Consider the following 15318-nt stretch of genomic DNA (forward strand, 5'->3'; position numbering starts at 1 on the left):
TCTGCTGTGTGGAAATTGAGTCCTTTCTGATAAGAGTGGAATAATCACACTGATGATTTCTCTATTCTGTTTATTTTGACCTTCTCTATTCTGATGATAATAAAGTAACACTCATCTGTGTCCCTTTACAGGGATAATAATTTAAATTTAAATCTAGTAAATCATTTATTATCATCATTTTGGTTATGAATCGTGCAGGCAGGCAAAGCAACATGAGAGGTGGATCTTGGTGCAGTTTTAATGTTTAATATAATCCTTACACAAAGAAAGGAGCAGGGCTGAAGACCAGAAAACACAAGCAAGAGAAAGATACGCACATACACGTCTATGATCAACAAATAAGAGCTGCTTAAATACACAGAGATTAGTAAGTAAGCAAGGGGGTGAAGAGTAACTGGGCCAACTGACAAGGGTAACATGGGGATAAACTGTGGTGAAACATAGAGAGAGCACAGGGAACACACAACAGTACAAGACAAGACAACCAGATCAATCCGACTATAAATGAATCTAATGGTCTGATATAAAGGTCAAGCTGAACTGCTGCACACTGACAGTCTGCAGAACAGGAAGTGGAACAGGGGTGATGAGCTTACACTCTTAATTAATCAGACATTAATTAGACTATTAATTACACATTCTGCAGCTTGGAGCCTCGTCCTAAGCATTTGCAAGCCCTTTTTTATCTAAATTGCATAATTGATGTAAATTCCTATCAAACAAATGACAACAATAATCTAACATTTTGTCAGCTAATTAATTGCAAAGTTTCTCACATGCATTAGTGTAGACTTCATAGTTTAACGTTTGCAGCTTCACTTCATTGCCTCTAAGAGTCGCCTCTACACAAGAAATTTGCATTCACCACTCATGAAGTTAGAGTGGGGGACACCATACTCATGTTCAGTTTGGTGTTAGTACATTTGACCATTAGGGTGAAAGCTGGTGTACACATAGTTTTTGTGAGTAAGCATTGTTGATCAATGAGGTCTCAGATGACCACCTAAATATTGTGTTTGTCCTCTACACAGGCTACAGTGCTGTAATCTCACTGTTCAGTCCTGTAAGAGTTTGTCTTCAGCTCTACAATCCTCAACCTGTGTCCTGAGAGAGCTGGACCTGAGTAACAATGACCTGCAGGATTCAGGAGTGAAGCTTCTCTCTGATGATGACTGAAGAGTCAACACTGTAAACTGGAGACACTGAGGTAAAGATTCTCCACTCAACAGTGAATACAAAAATATAGTTACATATTGGGTTAACAAATATGGAAGCCTCTTTCCCCACTCAGTGTATTGTCAGTAAAATAAATAAATATATTCATTATATATATAAAAATGTCATTTATATATTCCTATATACAAACATGTGTATAGACAAACGTATTTAACCCTTTCACATGTATAATCACACCGGTGTGATCAGCCTTGGCTGGTCCCTGCAGCATGTGATCACACCGGTGATTAGAATGTTCAGAGCGCACGTCATCAACTGCTAAACTCAAATCTGACGGCACACACTGAGGCACAGAAAGAGGTGTGCTGTGCTCATAATTTATCTGTGTTTCAAACAATTAGCTTTCAGACATTCAAATACACACAACTACAAGCATACATACCATTTAAGGCTTGTAAAATACACGTGCAATAATACTTATGTGTCAATATAACTGGAGGATGTGCTTTATTCATGTAAGATACACACTGTTTATGCTGCTAGATTATTTTCCCTATTCCTCACTCAGATAAACAGTTGTTTACCTTCATGTATTTCAGAAGAAAATGTAGTAAATCCAGCAGCTCAGATCTCCTGCGGTTGTTGCTATAAGGGATACAGCTGTGATCAAAAGTTAATGAAAAGTATTTATATTATTTATTAATTACTCATTATTGTATTTTATTAGCAACTAACCATACAGCAACCCTAAACCCAACCCTCACGGTAATAAACAATATTATTTCTTGTACAGTGTCACAAAAATGATGCTATCTTGATGTGAGTATCCTCAGCTGTATCTGATCTAGCCTTCACTGTGCTGCAGGAGAGGGTGAAGTCTAGATGGGATACAGCTGAGGATACTTGCGTTAGTATAGCATCATTTTTCTAGCAACAACAGAGCACCATTAATAATAATTTAGAGATCTCAGGGCTTGATCAATAACGAGAGCTATTCAGGATGTGTGTGTGTGTTCATCACTGCTGTTGACATGAGCAGAAACAGCAGTCAGCATCTTCACAACACAAAGAGATGTGTGATTGTCCAACTGTGTGATGTGGACTATTGCTGTGTTTGTAGATTGTCTGGCTGTATGGTGACAGAGGAAGGCTGTGTTTTCTGTCTTCAGCTCTGACTTCAAACCCCTCACACCTGAGAGAGCTGGATCTGAGCTACAATCATCCAGGAGATTCAGGAGTCAAGCTGCTCTCTGAACAACTGGAGGATCCAAACTACACACTGGCCAAACTCAAGTATGTGGAGCACTGGCCTTGTGCTTTTCCACTGAATGGCTTCATTTACTAAAATCAACATCTGGATTCCTCTTCTCTGTGCACACATGTGTATTTTTCACTTGCTAATCTGTCAGGAACTTGGGCGCTGGCGAGCAGCTTTAATAATCTGAACATAGTTTAGAGATGGACTGCAACATGTGCTCAAAGGCTGCATGTGCTGAAGAACGATGGCAAAGCTAAGTGTGATCACTGTAATAAATGAATGTTGCAGCAGGGTGTCTCCATCAACATGAGCAGTATCTGCGCTCGCTTCACCAACAGCAGAGGAAAAGAACGCACTGTGTTAGATTCATTGTGCATCCCGGCTGGAACCAACAAGTGTTGTGTGTTTTAGCTGAAGAGTTTGGAGCGTGTAGCTGAGCAGCTCAGTGCTAGCTTTAGCTTATTAGCTGAGGGGGAAACTAAACAGCTCATTCTCTCCATCTGTGTGTGTTTACAGTCTGGATCATGGAGGAGACGCGAGGATTACAGCAGGACCGCGCAAATGTAGGACTACACACACACACCACACTCACACACACCACAGCAGTGAACATGCATGCACACACACACACGCACACACACACACACACACACACACAAGGATTACAGCAGGACCTAGCAAATGTAGGACTACACACACCACACACAACACACAAACTCTCTCTCACACACACACAAACTCTCTCTGTCTCTCACACACGCACACACACACAAACTCTCACACACACAAACTGTCTCTGTTTCTCTCATACACACCACACACACACCGCGCACACACACACACACATGCACGCACACTCACACGGACTCACACACACACCACGCACGCACATACATGCACACACAAACACACTCTCTCTCTTTCTCACACACATACACACATACACACTCACGCGCTCTCTACACACACACTAACACAAACACACACACACACTCGCACACACATGCACAAACTCTCTCTCACACACACTCATTTGCTCGCATGCATACACACACACATGCACACACAAACATGTACACACACACACACACCACACAGCTGTGGTCATACACACACTCCCTCTCTCTTTCACACACACACACACACACACACAGACACTCACTCTTACTCACACACACGCACACACACACAGCTGTGGTTATAAATGTGTGTGTTCTTGTGTTCAGATGTCTGTTTCCTCACACTGGATCCAAACACAGCACACACTCGACTCATTCTGTGTGAGAACAGAGAGGTGAAGAGTGTGTCGAAGAATCAGCCGTATCCTGATCATCCAGACAGATTTGATGGTGTGTATCCTCAGGTGTTGTGCAGAGAGAGTGTGTGTGGACGCTGTTACTGGGAGATTGACTGGAGTGGAGATGGTGGTGTGGAAATATCAGTGTCATATAAGAGCATCAGGAGGAAGGGAGGAGGTGTTGAGTGTGTGTTTGGATCTAATGCTCAGTCCTGGAGTTTGAGCTGCTCTTCCTCCAGATTCACATTCATACACAATAACACACACACTGATCTCCAGTAGAGCCGCTCAGCAGGAGAATAGGAGTGTTTGTGGATCACATGCAGGAACTCTGATCTTCTACACACATCTATAGAGACACAATGAGCCTCATCCACTCAGTCCAGACCACATTCACTGAACCGCTCTGGCCTGGGTTTGTGCTTTATTATCCTGGATCATCAGTGTAACTGAGCTGAAGACTGACGAGAGATTTACCCACAATCCTCTGCAGGAGCAGTCAGCAGCTGTGTGTGTGTGTGGTCACTAGTGTGTGTGTGAGAGTGTGCACATGTGGTCACTAGTGTGTGTGCGTGTGTGTGCGTGTGCGTGTGTGTGTGTGTGTGCGTGTGTGTGCATGCATGTTCACTGCTGTGTGTGTGAGTGTGCACATGTGGTCACTAGTGTGTGTGTGTGCGCGCATGTTCATTGCTGTGTGTGTGTGTGTGTGTGTGTGTGTTGTGTGTGTGTGTGTGTGTGTGTGTGTGTGGCGCGTATTTGTGTGTTTGCGTGCATGTGCGTGCATGCATGCATGATCACTGCTGTGTGTGTGTGTGAGTGTGCATGCATGCATGTATGTTCACTGCTGTGTGTGTGTGTGTGTGTGTGTGTGTGTGTGTGTGTGTAGCAGATCTCAAATGGATATCCCTCTCAGACACCACAGAAACACGGTCACACCAGATGAGGTGAAGGAAACGCTGATTTTACTCCTTAAACAGAGTAGTGAGGCACAGTGAGTACACACTATAACACCGGAGAGCTCCTCTCTCATCCCTCTGCTTCTCCACCAGCGTACACCACCGCGACTGCAAGCGGACACACAGTAAAATGTCTATTTTCTTATTTGTTAACCTTTAAATATAAATGAAAATAAAAGCACATAAATGAATCATGACTGTAAACTGCATTAATATCTAGATATTGAATCACCGACACCGTAAACTCCTTCCATTAACAGCATTATTATGTAAAAATCTGCCACAGAACAATTAAATGATAGATTATTGTAGTTTAAAATACTAATCACATATTTGGATTCACAAAATAACAATTTAATAACCAAAATAACACCTTAAACGAGTAGTAAAGCACAGTGAGGCAGAGCATGTGAGCGCAGCTGAGGGTGTGACGCTCCGCTAAGCATTCCGCTCCTTGGGCGTGCGCTCCACTCAGTCACTAACTGCCCAAAGCAAGCGCTCCATTCCATTCCGCTCACGCTCGATCCATGGTGAGGTAAGTGACGATTTAAAGTTCACTGCCGTTTCATTTGAAGAAGTACCCGACTTGTGTCCTCGCGTCCTCGAGAGTTTGTTCTTACAAGTCTGAACTCTCAAGAACGCTAGTCCAAACTTTGCATACTTGATATTGAGAAACAGCCCGGTGCTCAAGTCTGCATTGCTGTGTCCTCGATATCAAGATCACATCTGGGAAGTTTCATGCGTCCTCCGAGCTTGCGGTGTTGAGTATTGGAACTGAATTGATGACGTTACACGATGATGACGTTACACGAGAACATGAGGACCATTCTCCCGGTGTCACACTAATTACAGCCCCACCTACAACAAACATAGGAACTCTCGAACGGATGAAACAAACATTAAGTAAAAGTTCTGCTGAAGTTAACTACTTGATAAAACATGTTTTCCTTGCGTATAAAATAAATAAATCAATCTCTCAATGAATCGGCCACATGTGCAGTGTTTACTACTGTGTTTGTGCGTGTGCATGTGTTCACTGCTGTGTGCATGCATGTTCACTTTTGTGTTGTGTGAAGTGTGCACAATGTTTACTGTTGTTTATGTGTGTGTGTGTGTGTTGTGTGTGTGTGTGTGTGTGTGTGTGTGAGAGAGATAGAGAGTGTGTGCGTGTTTGTGTGTGTGAGAGAGAGACTGGCTCTATTTTGATGATCCATGCGCAGGGCGCAAATGCATTAAGGGCGTGTCGGAATCCACTTTTGCTTTTTTTTGAAGGAAAAATCGCATGGTCTAACAGGGTTGAGCTTATTCTCCTAATGAGTTATAGGCGTGTTTTGAGAATAAACCAATCAGTTTCATCTCCCATTCCCTTTAAGAGTCAGTTGCGTCCACACCAAATGTTTCTGCAAAGTGATGCACACAATAGGCCACGCCCACCAGATCATCAGAAACTTCAGTGGACAACCTGCATGTATAATTATTCACACTGGAACTGATGACCTTCACTCGTTACGCAGCAGTACTGCTGATGCCATGAGGACTGTGGCAGAAACCTCCAGTAAAAATCTCCACACTTCTTCAAGAGAGGACACACCACCGCACATCATTTACAGTATCAATGCTGAACTTTCCAGAGGCTGTTCTGCGCTCTCCAATGTACATCTAACTCGCCACCATCACATCGGCCTCCAACACCTGTATGATGGAGTTCACCTGCACAAAGATCAAACACCAACATCGCATACACCCCCGTTACCAACTGCACAATACCACCGACCCATGCACCCCTACACACCCAGACATGCTCCTCCAGCCCCTGTGAAGAGAGACATCGCCTGGACAAACACACATTCTCCACCACACACACCAATGACTTCCTACACACCTGTAAACCTGCAGTCAACTTTACACCCACGTGCTACTCCATCAAACCCCAATAAGAAGAAGAAACCAGAAACCGCCCCACCCAAGAAAAGCCGCCATAGCAGAGCACAGAGCTATGCTGAAGCTGCTGCCCGGCCCCGCTGCACCCAGCACCTTCAGATCAGAGAGATGCTGCAGACACTATACCAACAGCTCCTGTACAGATAAGAAGAGAAGAATATACACAAGTACAGTCTACTAAGAATAATGTGTGTGTGTGTGTGTGTGTGTATGTATTTAACAAATATAACTTTCATATGCTATTCTCCCTGTTCATTTCTTTGACAAGTAACTTTGTACTGGTGTAGGATAACGCATTCTAGTACATCATTCAAGTACATCAAGGCACATTGTTGCACCTGTAAACTTTAACAGATAGGCCTACAGTTGAAGTCAATTTGTTTTGCCCTTCCATTCATTTAAAATAATGTTTCTGAATGTTTTCACGGTGTTTCCTAAAAAAATAATTATTCTGGAGTCATAATAAGTCCTATTGCTTATTTCTGGAAAAAAGCAGTTTTTAATTTAAAGAAAAATGAAGGTCAGCATTATTAGGCTCCTTAAGAAATATTTACTGTATATTTTGATATACACAACAAATCAGTTACAAAATAATTTAACTAATTGTTTTAACTTTCGTAGTTAACTGATTAAGTCTTTAAATGACACTTTGAATAAAAGACTATAAAACACTTAAAGGGACTTTGTCTAAAAAACAACTGTCTTGCAAAATAACTAGTAAAATGTTATGCACTGACTGTCACTATGAGGAAGATAAAAAGTAAATATTAGAAATGAGTTAGTTAAACTATTGTGTTTAAAATATGTTGTAAATAAATCATGAGCGTGGGGGCAAGCTTGTTGACAGGGGGACTGGTGAAGAGTGCTCTTTTAATGGAATTTGATACCGCACGTTAATGGAAAGAAAAAAACTGCAATTCGCGACACAGGTGTCTGTGGTCCTTTTAGGGTTATCAAAAATCCTTGTTTACATGGTAGTCTAGACTCTAAATCAGAGTATTGTCTAAATCATATTAAAATCGGAGCATTGGTGTTTGTGTATGTACTCATTGAAAGTGCCAGCTGATGTCAGAGACAGTGCATTCCTCTGCCTTTGAGCCCTCAAATGTGTCATTAAGCTTGACGTGTTTCCCTCTTGTAAAGCATCTGCTTCACGTTGCTGTGTCAGAATCCTTGCTTGTAAAATACGCTTCAGAACGATTAGTTTAAGCAAATTTGATGAACGCGATCATGCGTGTTGATCTGAAGAGAGTCGCTCTCGCTCACCGAACGCGCTGTACTGCGTGTGTTGCGTGCGTCCGTTCCCTTAAGCAGCAAGAACAAACGCCTGACATCGCCCGTCCGTACTCCTCAAAGTTGTTTAGAATTAAATGTTTAGAGATGGTGTGACAACACGTACCTATGTGTGCCTTTGATGCACCCCTTTATGCTTCTTGCGTTCTTGTCGTAGCACCAGTGGCACCGAAAGTAGGCAACGAAATTCATATGCTGATTTTATTTGGTATATACCCGTTATACAAGGTATATAAGGTACCGGTGCTATAATGACACTGGGTTTCGGTACCCAACCCTACAGGCAACTATGAAATAACTATACCCTCAGTTAAATCAAGTACAATCTAACATGGACAACTCGGGAGGAATTTTTGTGTGGTATAGGGAAGCTCTGGCTAGACACATTTCGGTTATAAAACTTAATTGTCATTGTTGGTTAAATTAAAATCTCAAATTGGCATTGCATCTACTGACACTGTGTCTCTGTGCCGTCTACATCCCTCCAGCAGAAGCCCCATACCATGATGAAGAATATCTAAACAATATCCACACAGAAATAAGCCATTTCCAGGCCCAAGGGAACCTGCTGCTGTGTGGAGACTTTAATGCAAGAACCAGATCTGAGCCCGATAACATAGACTCAAAGGGCAATGAACATGTTTGGCCAGAGCCCCCTGAATCTCACTAAAAACCTCTCACCAAGAAACAGCCTTGACCAAACTATAAGTAAAACTGGTAGAGAATTATTGCATCTCTGTCGAGCGTCAGGCCTGTACTGGCAGGACTCTTTAGGGAGGTTCACATGTTGTTCAGGTCTTGGAGCTAGTGTAGTTGACTAAGCCATAAGTGACATGGAGCCCTCCTCCTTCAGCGCATTCACTGTCATCACAAACTCCGCTCTCTGACCATAACCAATTGAACATTTGTATTAAAACTCAACACACACCAACACACAACATACCCAAAACCTGCAAATATATCAAATCCAGCCAAGATACATACGGGTTTCAGAGAGCACATCAATTTATTTAAGCCCTCAATTCTGGAGAAATAAAAACTCTAATCACAGCATTCATTAACAAACAATTTAAACAACTAAAGATGATGTTAATTCAGCTATAAGTGAAATAAATGACACATATAAAAAAATAGCATGTAAAACTGAATGAAGAAAACTAAAACAAATAGCAAAAAAATAATGTTAAAAGATAAAAAAAATGGTTTGACTTAGACTGCAAAGCATGAAGAAAGCATCTAAGGGAATGATATGAAATGAAATGAACTAAAAATGCTGAGTTAAGAACCGAATACTGTTCACAACTAAAACAATACAAAGACACAATAAGAGCAAAAGAGAAACAGAAGTCTACAAGACATTGAACAGTCTATAAACCAAAATCAGTTCTGGGATATGTGGAATAATCTGAGTATGACGAAACCACAAGACCTGCCAATACAAGATGGAAACATTCAGATAAAACATTTTGACAATTTATTTAAAGAAATCCCCTCAAAACAACTCAACAATCATGACCAAATCAAACAAAATCTCCAGTCATGAAAACAGATTTTAAAAATAATCAAAACCGGTGAAGAGCGGTGAACTGATGAGCTTCACAGCGAATCACAGCCATTTCTGTTGAGCACTGGTGAACATTATGTTGAATCAGCGCCGTTTAAGAACGCACTCAAATGTTAGTGGGAAATGGACATTTTATAAAAACATCAGTAGCAGGACAACACTTACAGACAACACGAGGGTGTGCTACAGAGGACTGCAGTGTTTTATCACTCACCTGGTTACATAGGCTGAAGCAGGGAATCGTCCCCACGGTGTTTTACATGCTGCCATGAACTGAAGTCTAGGAGGACACTGAAGTGTGTTACTCTGAAGAGATTGTGATGTTGTTTGATGCCTAATCTGCTGTTAAGTTGTGTAAATTAAACTGAACTGAGTGATATTAAAGTGATGTTTACACCACATCTGCACTTTGTGAAATCTCAGCACAGCTGGAGGGTTTGTAGTCCACAGCATGTTGCTGCAATGTTTACAGTGCTGATCCTCTACTACCAGGTTTCTTCCCACCGCAGTCTCACTTTCGTGTTTTAAAAATGGCGGCCGCGTGAAATAAGTGTATAGCTTACTGATAACACACGTCTTGTGCTCTTTAACTGAAGGAGAAACTACATTATGTGAGTATGTAACAGAAGAGTGTGGCACACTACCCTTACTTCATTAATTATGTTAATAACCCCCTAAAACAAATGGATGCCCTTCCGGCTGCAACACATCACTGGGAAACACCCATACACACTCACATTCAGACACATACACTATGGACAATTTAACCTATGAAATTCACCTGTACCACATGTCTTTGGACTGTGGGGGAAGCCAGAGCACCGGGAGGAAACCATTGCAAACACAAGGAGAACATACAATCTCTACACAGAAACGCCAACTGACCCAGCCGAGGCTCAACCAGTGATCTTCATGCTGTGAGGCAACAGCACTACCTACTGCGCCACCGCTTCAGCCTGTATGCAAACTTACATTTTCCCCGATTTGCCATCTGTTTCACTTTATGGTGTCGTTACATGTGGAGAGCGTCACATCACCTTCCTACGTTTGTTGCAAATTACGTGACGGAGGAGCTTGGCCAGACGCGCCTCGGCCTGAACCAACTGGATAGATCGAGCACGCCATTGTTAATATTAGGAGGAAAATAAATATATTTATGCTTTTTTGGAGTCAAAAAGTTTTGGACAAAACTTGAACAAAATTGAAGACCTAGTACAACACCGATAAGACTTTTTAATAACTTTTTAAGGGCCTTCATTTTCTCATCATTGATTTATCAACTTTTAATACTTTTTTAAGACTCTGCAGACACCCTGTACATATATGCTCTAGATGTCTAGGCTAAAATTTGGGCCGTCAGTGAAAATCTAATAGACGTCTAAGCTTAGCCCAAGTTTAGGACTAGTGTTCATTTAGACGGCTAATAGACAGCTACATATATCCGTCTAATAGCCGTGGAAATTTGGTCTAGGCAAAATCACAGCTAAATTTGGGCTGTCAGTGAAACCTAATAGACGTCTAAACCGTAGCCCAAGATAAGACTAGACGTGATTTAGACGCCTTTTCAATGACTACATGTATACATCTCATAGCCGGTGAATTTTGGACTAGGCTAAATAATGGTTAAATTTGGGCTGTCAATGAAAATCTAATAGACGTGTAAGTACAGCCCAAGCATAAACAAGTCATTAAAGTTTCAAACTAATGAATGACTATGTTTATACATTTAATAAACACAAAAATACACATAAACATATCAACATTTTTGTTTACAATCCATTCAAACTGATTAAATAAAGCTTTCATTAATAAAAGCAACATTAACAATATTAAAAACATTAAATAATACAAATAAATATATATAAAATGTCAAAGTTATGACAAAACAATAAGATAAAAACCTAATTTTTTTTTTCCTGTGAACAGATATTTTGAAGAAAGCTGAAAACCTGTAAAAAAATATACCATGGAAGTCAATGGGTACAAGTATTCAGCTTCTTTAAAATATCTTGTGTTCAACAGAAGAAACTCAAAGGCTGTTATTTTTGCTTTATATGCGCTCGATTATTCTTGTAGCTTAAACATATTCTGATTGACCAACTGAAAGCATGTGGTCTGTTTGAGGATGTTTTAGGTATTTCTCTAGACTTCAAGCAAGTTGGGACCAATTGCTGTCTATAGAGAATGAGAGCTTTTAAGTGTACATGAACCCAAAAGTCCATCCAATCTATACGTGACACTCAGCAGATTCTGCAGAACTTCTACACCAACATCTGTAGGTCTGTCCCCAGGACCAGCATCCTCAGCCCAAATGATCAAGATCTCCACTGGTGTGTGTGCATTGAGATTCAGCCTCTGCACTTTCAGTCCTGCAGAAGAAGGAAAAAAAAGAGATGTGTTCTAAAACTCAAGTCCTGTGACTGAGTTTTACAAATACATTTATGAAAGGAAGATGGGTTGACACACTTACCATGATGGTTACGTATTAAACCTAGAAGAAAAGTGCAGTTCTGTACAGAAATCTGATAGCAATATATTAACATAGAAGCTTTAATATAAATATGATGTGCCACATGATGTCGTACATGAGAATGCAATAATTATATGGCCATTGTAGTTAGAATTCAGGTAGTTTCAGTGTAATAACCATATTTTAAATAAAAAGAATGTAACAGATGGTGCATCAAAACACACCCATTTGCTCTGTTGTAGGTAAATATATATATATTTTTAATTTAATTCTCCTATTACTTTTCATTTGTTTTTATTATTTGTCCTAAGGATGTAGTATATTTGTATGATTTCATAAATGTTATTGCAAAAAAAATGTATATATATTTTTTTATATATTTATTATTTCTTTTTTTCTGTTTAATATAAAGGGCATCTATTGTGGATTTAGTTGCGTTGATATTATTTGGGAAAAGTTTTCCAGACTTTGTTTTTTTTTTATGTTTCTGAATGTTATAACTTGGGGCATGTACCATGAAGCTAAGTTTCAATTTAGTTTACACCAATTCTGGGCTTTCAGAACCATGAAGGTAGCTCAGCTGCTTCATAATAAAATGGCAAAGAGAGATTATATTCTAGCTGCTGTCATGTTACCTAAAACCCAAGATTGGGTGCAAACTACACTAAAAATTAAGTCGCCAGCTAGTCCAGCTTCATGGTACAGGCCCTTGCTTGCGTTATTGATTTGTCAGAGGAAAACTGTAAATATTGAATTAAAAAATGGTTATATTTACAATTATTAATAACTCTTTTGATTTACCTCTGCAGAAACCCTCCTTCTGATTGGTGTATTTCAGTTGTGGGGTCGTGGATTTTTTTGCCTTGTGTACTTTTTCTGTAGAGTCCTGAACAAAATTGTTTATATTAATGGAGCACATTTACTGTAACATGTAATTGAACTTACACTTTTACAGCTTTTGAGTTATCAATTTACCTTTTCAGTAACACCTTTTGGAACATCAGGGACATTGCAGAATGTTGGTGCTGTCCTGTGGAGCATTGCTTTTGGAATGTCATGTGGGGCTTTGTAAAAGTGTGATTTGTAGTGCCTTTTTTATGTTTTTTGGATCGTTTTGCCCAGCTTTCTTCAACCACAACCACATGGCTTGATGGCCTGAGGGGTCTTGTGAGGAGACTGTCAGGAAGACTGTTCCTTATGATGTACTCTTTGTACCGACCCTTCAAGGAACTATGCAAAGCTTGAATGAAGTGAGCTGGCCAGAGGTGTTTTTTTCTTTGCACAGAATTGAAGTTTCACAATACCAAACCACTTTTAACATGACAGTTTGTGTCTCTTTTTTTCTGACATTCTTGGGTGGGTGAGTGGACCATGTCACAGCCATATCTCTGTAGGGTCTCCCAGCAGAACCCCGCTCCAGAGTGGATAAATGGCCATATAATTGTCCAGAAGAAAACTGATCATTTCCGGGCAGTAATATGGATTTGCTTGATTTGAATCATTTTCACCCTCCACAACAGCACTGACTTCATCACAAATGTTTCTGAACATTTTGGAGTATGAGGAACCACCAACAATTGTTGCAGATGTACTGTCACTCACCTCCACCTTTTCTAGGACCTGACCTGTGGTATCCTGCAGAATGCCACCTTCTTTGTAAATTAGGGCTTCTAAAAAACAAAGACTTTCTTTCACAGTTTCAGTGAAATGCCTTGCACTTAAAACTGTGCAGAATGATTAAAAAATTCTCAGAGCATCATCAAGGCTATCTGTGTTTTGTAGTCTTGCAAATACGCAAGTGGCAAAGTTTTTAAGACCTTTATCGGATGACCTCTTTGGGGGGCTAAAGTCACGGCTTTGATAATATGGGCAGAACACAAATGTAAAACCGTTGTGTGTTTAATTTCTGCCCATGTTTTTCTGCTTCTGACAGATGGCAAATGTTTCTCTCAGGTATGCGGTGATGCTTTCCTTGTTGAAAGCAAGGAGAACAGCTGCATTATTGCCCAGCTGAAGTCTGTTTTCTACTTGATGTATGTGCTGATTTGTGTATTTTGAAAAGTTTGAGGAGGAATTGCATTAACCAGTATGTTATGGGCGGTACAGAATGTTCACTGGATATCATTTCAGAAACTGACAGCGGCGGAGCATCTCTTCCTTTTCCCGGTAAGGTCAGTGCGTAATATAGGATGGTTTGTTTTGGTCAGGAATTTTGGAAATGATACCCCCAGTTGCATCCAAGTTATACAGCCACAGGATGTCTCTGTCTCAGTTTGCTTACTAAGATACTTAATCCTGTCTCTGTGTATAGGGTGTGCTCCAAACGGGCCTATCTGTAAGTGTTTGCACATAACCAGGAGCAAAGTATGAGCCAGTATCACACTGTTTGATGATAGACTGAGTAAGCTTGTCTCCAGCAGAACATTTTCGTGTTGCTGAAGTGCTTTTTTTGATTTCATGTGAAATGGCTTTAAGGATGTTCTTATTCAGACTGGGCTGATGTTTCCCGCTAAAAGTTCTTGGACTAGTGTGTTTACCAGCCTTTGGTAGTAATCGGTACTTACTCCTTTGATCACAGTTTTTGCTATAGATCCGCGTTTAAATGTTACTGGCTTGCCTGAAATGTTGTTCTTTTTTAGGGTGCAAGATTTGACCTGCTCTGCAAACAGTTAGTGAATTACTGTTTGACTTTCTGATGGTCTTGCTTTCATGGTGAAAGAATATTTTGCACAGCAGCTTGAAAATGTGCAATTTGCTCGAACATTAAATAAGCACATGTGCGCTTTCGGCTCTTGATTGCCCTCACGTGTTGATACACAAAACGAAGTGGACAGGCAAGGATTTCTTTTTGGAACTGATTATAAATGTATTAAGTCCATGGCTTTCTTAATTTGTTGGAGTACTTTACAGGTTTGATTTTCTTCCACACTTTTGAGGGTATGTGGATAGTGAATTTTGTTGGTGTTTTTGGTACATGTCTATATTCATCAGCTGTTTTATGTTTTCTTTGTGTTCTTTTTTCTGGTCTTTTTTTCATTTCTGTGATACTTGGTTGGTGTTTGTGTACTGGATCATCCTCTGGGCTGTCACATTGTACACACATCTTTGGACTGTCAGACTGTTCACACTTCTCTGACTGTCAGACTCTAAACATTTCCCCCTCTCCTCTGCTGTTTGATTTTTTAGTGTGTTGGACAACACCGTTTCCTCTAACCCCCTGACGTTCCTTCTATTATATGTCCAAATGACATAAAGCCATTGTCTATTTTTAAGTGTGTTTTTGCCAAAAATGTTTGTGGCCAATTTTTCCCAAACGGGGGAATTAAAAGCAGTGTTGTTGTTTATGTCTTCGGCAGTGAAATT

The 15318-nt window shown here is 40.4% G+C and overlaps 1 long non-coding RNA gene across 1 annotated transcript; it reads left to right on the top strand.

Moving 5' to 3' along the window:
* The first annotated feature begins 1072 nt into the window (after positions 1-1072).
* On the top strand, positions 1073-4001 carry LOC130242086 (uncharacterized). Its single transcript, XR_008838936.1, has 4 exons — positions 1073-1207; positions 2297-2469; positions 2951-2997; positions 3661-4001. It is a non-coding gene; the product is annotated as an uncharacterized LOC130242086 (long non-coding RNA).
* The last annotated feature ends 11317 nt before the right edge of the window (positions 4002-15318 follow it).

Source organism: Danio aesculapii, chromosome 15 (genome assembly GCF_903798145.1).
Source record: "Danio aesculapii chromosome 15, fDanAes4.1, whole genome shotgun sequence".
In the NCBI taxonomy this organism is placed as follows: Eukaryota; Metazoa; Chordata; class Actinopteri; order Cypriniformes; family Danionidae; genus Danio; species Danio aesculapii.